Source organism: Ailuropoda melanoleuca, chromosome 8, assembly GCF_002007445.2.
Source record: "Ailuropoda melanoleuca isolate Jingjing chromosome 8, ASM200744v2, whole genome shotgun sequence".
NCBI lineage: Eukaryota > Metazoa > Chordata > Mammalia > Carnivora > Ursidae > Ailuropoda > Ailuropoda melanoleuca.
In genome coordinates, this window is record NC_048225.1 from 73563837 (window position 1) to 73572915 (window position 9079).

At 50.9% G+C, this 9079-nt stretch overlaps 2 long non-coding RNA genes across 2 annotated transcripts in view; both read right to left on the bottom strand.

Moving 5' to 3' along the window:
• The window catches only part of LOC117803404, a 15297-nt gene extending 6241 nt beyond the window's left edge, over positions 1-9056 (bottom strand). The window contains exons 1-2 of the long non-coding RNA XR_004627238.1: positions 8904-9056; positions 1128-1319 (exon numbers count right to left, since the gene is read on the bottom strand). This is a non-coding gene — a long non-coding RNA (uncharacterized LOC117803404). The remainder of the gene's footprint in view (positions 1-1127; positions 1320-8903) is intronic.
• LOC117803405 lies at positions 6688-8331 on the bottom strand. The gene is made up of 2 exons (XR_004627239.1): positions 7548-8331; positions 6688-7118 (listed from the first exon to the last, which is right to left on the bottom strand). It is a non-coding gene; the product is annotated as an uncharacterized LOC117803405 (long non-coding RNA).
• Positions 9057-9079: the final 23 nt, after the last annotated feature.

The window sequence follows — 9079 nt, forward strand, 5'->3', positions numbered from 1 at the left end:
ATAGAGCAATTCAGTAATGTGGCGGGATACAAAATCAATGCTCAGAAATCAGTTGCGTTTCTATACACAAACAATGAGACAAAAGAAAGAGAAATTAGGGAATCCATCCCATTTACAATAGCACCAAAAATCATACGTTATCTTGGAATTAACTTAACCAGAGACGTAAAGGATCTATATTCTAGAAGCTACAAATCACTCTTGAAAGACATTGAAGAAGACACAAAAAGATGGAAAAATATTCCATGCTCATGGATCGGAAGAATTAACATAGTTAAAATGTCCATGCTACCCAGAGCAATCTACACTTTCAATGCTATCCCAATCAAAATACCAATGACATTTTTCAAAGAACTGGAACAAACAGCCCTTAAATTTGTGTGGAACCAGAAAAGGCCACGAATTGCCAAGGAACTGTTGAAAAGGAAAAACAAAGCTGGGGGCATCACAATGCCGGATTTCAAGTTGTACTACAAAGTTGTGATCACAAAGACAGCGAGGTACTGGCACAAAAACAGACACACAGCTTCCTTGCTTTTTAAAGCCGCCACCTACCAACCTGGAGTGGCCGCCTTTTCCTTCCCTGTCCTCTGCTCAAGAGGGACAGTCTCAGATTACACCTGGGAGGATCCCAAGGAGCTTGCAAACCAACCCGGAGCAGTTTCGTGTCTGGGCATCCCAGGAAGCCAGTGGTGGGGAAGCGGCTGGGTGCAGATCTGGTTTTATCTGCCAGGTATGAATCCCCACAGGGCGCTGGGGATGATGTCATAGCTGTCTGAGGAACTCTGATCTGCTTTAGTCTAGTTCTCCTTTGGAAAGAGCAGGTTAGACCCTGGACCTTTCAGTTGTCTCTTTTCTCTATTAAAATGTCTTGATCACAATCAAAGGTGGTCCCTCAACCAACCCTGACTAACCTGAGCCCACCTTTCTCTGCCTTTGCACCAGCTGTCCCGCCTGCCCTCCCTTCCCCTGGCTTTCATCCTCCGGCTAACTCAGTCTGTTCAGCTGCCATGGCCTGCAGGAAGCCTTCCCCACTCTCCACGGGGGGTTGGGTCCTGCTCCGAGCACTCTCCTAGCACCCTTGGCAAATATCAGGCTGTCCCCACAGGAGAGAATAAGCCACTTACCCACATGGGCTCTCTGATGACCAGCAAAGTGACCTGGGATGCAGTTAGGTCCCTCGGTGTTCAGCGAATGAGCAAAGGTTCCTTCCATTCTGCTCCTTCGCGTGGTGCTATCGAAATCCTGGTGGGGCCCACCCCCTCCAGAAGGGCTCTCTCCCCTCCCTAAATTCTCACTGCATCTCTTGCTTGTGGTACCTGTTGTGAAATATAATCATTTACCAGCTTGCATTGTTCTTCGCTCATTCCTGTGGATCTTGCCTTACCAACTGTTGTCAAAGGCCCATATCTTCCATGCCTTTTGTAATTCCCTCAATTCCCAAGGCAATGCTATACACACAGTAGGCAATCAATGACTGACTGACGGATAAGTCCATGAATCCAAGACAGGCTTCTTTAAATTGTGACCCAGTGAAGACTTGCATTATCTTGGGGAGCTTTTGACACAGAAAATAAAGAGCCTTACATAGTTGCACCCACTAGATGCCAAGAGCTCTGCTAGCACTTTCTATGTGTATACATCACCCTTTTAAAGAGGCAGTTAGGTCTCGTGGTTCTGAGCATGGGCTCTGGAGCCCAGGCTGCCTGGATCTGAATGTGGCCTTCCTTCTTGCTTAGCCTTAGGGACTTAATCTATATGATATATAGTTTCTTCTCTTGTAAAATGAAGATAATAATAAAAGGACGGTATAAGTCAGAGAAAGAGAAGCAATAGGATTAGATAGCAAGATAGACAGAGATATACAGATACAGATGAGGAGATTTATTATAGAAATTGTCACACTATTATGGAGACCAAGGAGGCCCATGATCTGCCACCAGCAAGCCACGGACCGGGAAAGCCAGAAGTATAATTTAGTCCAAGGCCTGAGAGTTAAGAGGCTGATAGTGTAAGTCGTGGTCTAATCTAAAAGCCCAAGAACCAGCAGTGCCAGTGGCCGAGGGCAGGAGACGATGGATGTCCCAGCTCAGGCAGAGGGAGAGAAAATTTGCCCCTCATCTGCCTTTTTGGTCTATGCAGTGGATTGTCCCTCAGTGGGGGACAATCTGGATGATGCCCACACCCATTGGTGAGAGCTCCCCTCTTTATTCAGTCTACTAATTCCAACGCTAATGTCTTCCAGAGAACCCCTCACAGACTCGTCCAGAACCAGTTTTACCAAACATCTGGGCATCCCTTAGCCCAATCAAACTGACACATAAAATTAACCATCACGAGGACCTGCCTCAATAAGGGTTAAAAAGGTAATATAAAGTGGAAAACAAACAAACTACAGGTAATCCATATTAAATACTTGGCGTAGTGTCTGTCTTAGAGTGTTGGATAAATGCAGTTATTACACATCAGTGGGGCTTCTAACATCACGACAGCAGGTTTAAATGGAGTAAGAGCTCTTGGAGAAGCCAGGGCTCAGGGGTCCTGGTCTCGTTGTCATTCCACTCGTTTGTGTCCTTGGTGGTGTCACTGTGAGGAATGATACAGCAATGACTTCTAGAAGCAGGAAGTGGGGGAGCCTGGTGGGGAGAGTTCTGGTCCTCAGGATGCATTTCATAAATTTCAGTAAAGGGGCCTGCCCTCCAGGCCCCCTTGTTGGGTGCAATGCCATGTAGACTATAGGTATGAAAGACTGCTATCACTTATAAAGCAAAGAAAGAATCAAAGATGCTATTAGCTAGCTAGGATACAGATACTGCAAACAGCCAGCTGCTTAAAGAATCGCTCCTTATAGCATAAAATCCTCTCATTACTCGGTGTAGAGAAGAGGATAAATTGCGATCCAGTGTCAGCTCCTCCTCCCTTCCTCCCTCCCTCCCTCTCTTCCTCCCTCCTTCCTTCCTTCCCTTCCATCCTTTCTTCCTCTTTCTTTCTCTTCTTTCTCTCTTTCTTTGCATCTTCCTGCCTCCCAGCTACTCTTCACAGTAAAATAAATGCAAAACAGCCTTTTTTTTTTTTTCCATTTCTTCCCTTTGGTTTGAGTGCTACAAACTAGCCACATTACAACTCACTATTTCTAAGGGCACCTGGGTGGCTCACTCGGTTAAGCATCTGCCTTCAGCTCGGGTCATGATCCCAGGGTTCTGAGATCGAGCCCCTCATTGGGCTCCCTGCTCAGCGAGGAGCCTACTTCTCCCTCTCCCTCTGCCTGCCTCTCCCCCCGCTTGTGCACTCTCTCTCTCTCTCTCAAAATAAAATAAAATAAAATGCACTATTCCTAGAATGATGTGGAAATGTACAGTGCCTCAGAAAGAAGAAAAGCTGGCAAACTTTGTAGGATGTATAAGGTTCTTTGTTCTATGTGTTTATTTGCTTACCTGTCTGAGTGTGTGTCTGTCTCTTGCCAGCCAACAGCTTGACAGCCATTTTAACCGGTCCCTTCAAGGCCAGTGTCTACAGCACATTACTCTGGAGCCCAGGGACTGGTGTCTTCCTTCCCTGGTTGTTTTATGTGTATCTCTTTTCCTTGAGCTAGACTTTAGAGGGAAGGAGGTGTCTCTGGTTTTTGCAAATGCAGAAGCTTTTTCTAAAACATTATCTGGCTTCAGGGTTCAAGAGCTCTTGGTTCAAGAAAACCACGAAGGCATAGTGTTAGGAGGACCGTAACTGATAAAAATGATAGTGTCTGGATCACACACACCATTATCTCTACTGGACTCTGCACTCCTGAGAACCAGGGCACTTCCTTTAAAAAAAGGACACCAACAAATGGAAAAATGTACAGAGGAAGGGAGCTAGTACAGTGAGGGGGTTAGAAAAAAAATCTCATCCGGGGACTGAAGAAATAGGGTTTTATGCTTTGAAGGGTAAAAACCAAGGAGACAGCAGAGATGTCTGCAATGTTCGTAGAGTGGACACAGTGAAGAGACACCAGACCTGTGCTGTGTTCTCCCCAGGGGAGAACCAGGATGGTATAGATGTTACAAGGAGCTCAATTTTAGCTCATGGTTTCCCAAAGGAATGTTCTCTTGCAAGGCAGGGCATACACGGCCCATCTGAATATTCAATGAGAGGCTAGTCGACCTCGTCCTAGGAGATGGGAGTTTATTTAGACTGGAGGACCTCTGACGTTATTGGCAGCACTATACACGATGGGTTTATCCACCATGACGACCCATTATCTCTGGGCCCTCAACTAAGCCTGCAGAAAGAAGTGGAAAATGAAACAGATTGTAAAATAGATACTCTGGAAGACTTCAAGTTGTCCAGCAAGAAAGGGATCATAAAATGCCCCCGATTCTCATCTCACCGACATCTGTCCCAAGACCTCTCTGACAGCAGAATGATGTAATGGGAGCTCCCCTCACTGAGTTTAGCCTCTCAGAGGACTGTCCACTTGTCACCTGTAAAGCAGATGGAAAATTCTGGAAAGAAATTTTATTTTCTAAAGCCTAGAGCACGTGCTGGTTGGTACCAGACATTTTTCCAAGGAAAAACCAAATTCAACCTCTTACCCCCTACTGGGGAAGTACAAAGGAGCAGACAGGCTGGATCTGAAAGCTCAGACAAGAGTTTGTGCCCCAGTTGGCCTTCACTCCTACCACCCCCCAAGTTGTGAATATGCTCACAGAAACCATACACTTCTGTGGTCTTGCTAGAACAATCAAAACAAAAATCCTTCTCTGGGCGTCCACTTCTCTCTACTGTGGTCACCTCCATACACCTTGTAACAACTTGGTAAAGGACAGGGATAGTGGAGAGAAATCCCAGCATGTCTCACCGAACCATGGATGCTTTCTGGACTCACCAGATTCCTGACTTACAAGTTAGGAATGGAGTAACAGACAGCAATTTCTGGAAATCTGCCAGGCAGGGCCTGGTGGCCAAGGTGACAAACAGACCACCTGTCACTGCTGTTCCTGGCTAGTCCATCTTACGGAGGAGGCCTTGCTTAAAAACAAAAATAGAAAACCCCGAAAACCATCCTTTTTCTTTATTGTCCTTATTTACTATGTCCTTACCCAGGACAGGAATTCCATTCCAGACCCAGTGGAACAGGAAAGTGACAGAATGATGTTAAATGAAAAAGAGGGCTGCTTCTATGTGTCCCCATGGAGGGTCTCTGGTTTCCTTAAGAAACCAGAACCCTTCCAGCGAATGATTCATTGTTTTCATCAAACAGCCAGGGGCCCTTGTGAAGCAGAGAATGACACCCTGTGGAGTACTCAGGCTTCCTTGACCTGACAGGATGGTTAGGGCGCTCAGCCCAGGCGCGCGGTCAGGGCTCCCCTAGCGTGGCCTGCATCCCGCCACCGTGCCGGGTCCCCTGGGATGGCTGGGCAGCATTTCCTGACCTCCTCTCCCCCAGCCCTCCCTGCCCTCCGTCGCAGAGCAGTGCGTTCCGGCTGCTTTCCACGGCACACAGAGCCTGCCATCGAGCCATTTTCCTCAACACTGCACACAGTTTCTGCTGCCAAGATGAGTCACCGTGCCACACATACCCTCAGCCCCCTCCACTCCGTACTTAAAATACTCTACGGCTGGCCGATCAGAACCCCGGTGTGTGAGCACGTGTGTCAATGTAGGGACTGGCGGCTCAGCCTTCGGAGCCCTCTGCAGAGCACACCGCACTGCACTTGGCCCAGGGGTTCGGAGAGGCAACATCTTGCGAGGGGGTCTGCTGTTCAGGTCTGGAGCTCCCTCATGCAGCCTGCCAAACTGTACCCTCTGGGGTGCAGGCAGGTGAACCGCCCTTTTAGCCTCTCTGATCTTGAGCAGAAGCAGCTGACTGCCAGGGGCTGATGTGTCCTGCTTCCTTCTCCAGCGGGGCTTCTAACTGGCGGTCTTGCTACAAACAGGCCTGCCCTGTCCTGCATTCACCCGTGGGCCCCTGTCTCAGCTCTAGGGAAGATTCTGCTTCCATCGCAACCGCCTCTGGTCATTCCCCGAGTTAGAACCTGTCATCCTCACTTGGACAGAGGTCCCTAACCTCCTCTACTCTCCGCCGCCATGCTTCTCTCTGCTTCTCACCTACCCACCCCGATGCCCAGCACCCACCTTGGGCAGAACGAATCACATTACCCTAGAACCATTCCTCTTCCCTAGAAAAAGAGATTTAAAAAATTGTTCTCTTTGCCCCAAGTCTTTCAAAGGAGCTGAAGAATTCCTTCCTCCTTTTTTTTTTCTGCAGAGAGACGTCAGGCCTCCGTAGGCATGCACTGAACAGCTTTCCTGGTTCCCTCTGTCCACACCTCCCTCCCCCACCACCTGCCCAGCCACACACTGCACCTGCCAGAGGAACCCCTCCCTTGAAGGAACTGCATGCTTTCCGCTTTTAACTTGCTGCTGCAGCACCCTTCACAGAAGGGGCCTCAGAACAAAAGCCCAGCCCGGCACAGCCCGAAGGGACATCCCGTACTCAAGTTAGTCATTACTTGAGTTAGAGGAGGTCACCGAGCAGGAAACACACTGGAAAGCAAGGGGAAAAGTGGCATAGAAGGTAGGGAATTAGTCAAGGTGACCTTCTAAGAGAATTCGGGAGTCCCGGCAGGGGGTGGATGTCAGAATGGGAAGGTGGCAAAGTCATAGAAACAGCTCCAAGGTCGGACAAGGTCAAATGGAAAGAGCTCATTATAACTAAGTAAGCTATTTAATAGCTTTTGCGACGCACCAAGCAGTGTGCTTAGCATTTTCCCACATCTCCCATTTGATCCTCGCAACCATGCGTCATTCCAATTTTACAATGGAAGAAGGTACAGCCCTGGAGAGAACAAGTGACTTGCCCAAGGTCACCCAGCTAGCCAGGACGGAAGTTGGGAGTGTGAACGTGGGTCTGTCTTGTCCGTCAGCAGGGAGCTCTTGGTGGTGATGTGGTCAGATGGGCTGCGTGGCTGGGCAGGTGGAGTCTCATTCTGGTGGTCACAGGGCTGAGGTCACATTCTGTAGCTGCACTACCAGGTTTGGGTGCAAATATGGAGGCTCCTAGGAAGCCTGGGAGAGGCTGACTTGTTGCACGGGCTGTGAAGGCACGACCCTCAGGAATTGTCAGGCGTGGGAAGAGTCTACAGACAGGGGAGGGAGAATGAGCAAAGCTGGGGAGCTAAGATCTGAAGGGGGAGTATCCTCCGGAGGAACACAGTAGGTCAAGGACAAGAGAGGAAGCTCAGCCTGGCCAGATACAGAATCGGTCTATTTGGCATTTGCCATAGCCCTAGAAAGCTAAGGCAGGGCACCTCTTTTTAAAGAGAAAATGGGGGTTCTAATGAAAAATCTGTCGTTGTGAGCCTGTCTCCACATACTTTGTTTTACCACATGCTTCTACTGGAGAAGAGATAGGGAGGGGAGGAAAGGGAATCTAGGGATGGGGGATGAGAGGGGTGGGGTAGGGGGATTTGCCTATTTCCTTTAAGCCCCTCATCCCTTCCCCTGCCACCTTTCCCCTCATGCATCCCTTTTTGCTGATTCTGCCCACAGGCTTTCCTCCCTCTTACTTGTAGTGAGCATCCCATAAACACATGCCCTTCCCAGTGATCTGTCCTGCTGGAAACTTCTCCACGAGGTTTCTTCTACTGGGACAGGGACAGAGGGCATCATATCTGCAGGTGCACCTCTTCCTGTCGTTCTCCCACCAACCTGGGGCTTTTCCAACATAAACACTGCGGGGGCAAAGCAGGGGGTGGCTTCCTTTCTCAACACACTGTTCTCACAGTTGCCCTTGACAGAGCCCTGCAAGTAGCAGTCCCTCTGGGGCTGGGGGGATAGGTCACTGCTTCTCCTCTGAATTTCAGGGATTTTCAGGTTTTTGAAAGTCCGTGGGTGGGCCTTGCAAAGGCTTAGTGGGAAAGAACTCATTCCAAAGCAGTTCGAGCTTGTCCTTAGACCTGCAAGGTTGACCTTGGAGACAGAAAGGTGGCCGTGACTAGCATCCCTGTATTGGGTAACATGGGGCTGGAAATCTCCTTTTCCAAGATGGGCTATGTTGCTCTCTGGGGATGGGGCTTCTCTGCAGTGACTGCAGAGGCACCCCTGACGATTTCTGCTGTGTCACCACTGCCCCGGAGGGATGTGTGAAGCTTCACAGGGGTTCAGAGGAGAGGGATGAAACCAAGGACTTCGGCTTTTCAGCAATAGGGAATAAGGGATGGGAAGGGGGACTCCCCCTCAACGTCCTGCCACTTGCTGGGTCTTCTAAGCTCTTTTGGCCTCTGGGATTTTACGGCAGAACAAAGTGGTCGGTACTCCCAAGGGGGCATAAAAAAGCATGTCAGTGAGAATACTGGCCACCTACTGGGCACGGAGGGGAGTCCGCAGTGGTTGGGTCACGTGCAAATACCGTCGTCCGGGTGTAGACTGGTGTGAGCCCGCCATGAAGTGCGAATGGTTTCCGAGGGAAGACACGCCGGAGGGCGGGGGGGGGGCAAGTGGTCGGCCTCCTACCACTTCCCACCCCGGGATCCGCCCTGGGTGGGTTTGACGATTGTCCTGCTTGAGGCGGCTCAGGCCGCCCACTAGAAGGGTGGCAGTCAGTCAGGAGCCAGGGCTGGCGGGCTGGGCTGGGCTGGAACCAGAGGGACCGGCCAGAACTGCAACCGCAGTGGCTGGGAGCGCGCAGGGGGCGGCAGGTGCAGGAGCGAAGAGGCGGGGCGGAGCTAGGCAGAGTCCCTGACTCTCAGGCGTCCCTGAGTGACCTTCCCCCACCCCTCCAGAGCCTACGAGGGGTGGACCTGCAGCGGAGGGAGACCGGGAGCGTGCGGCTGAGTGCAGCCGGCAGGAGGGACTGGATGAGGACAGCGGGACTGGGGTCCCCGGGCGTCTGCGGGGCGCCGGGCGACGCAGGTGCGGCTCACCTCACTACGGGAGAGCAGGGCCTGCGTCCAACCGCGAACGAGGAGGGGGCTTGCGCAGTGCCGCCTGCGCGCGCGCCGCCGTTCCCTCCGCCCCTCGCGCCCCGGCTCTCCAAGCCCGCCCCACTCGCCGCCGCGGCTCCTTTGTGCCGGCCCCGCGCCCGCCCCTTCGGGCCCTA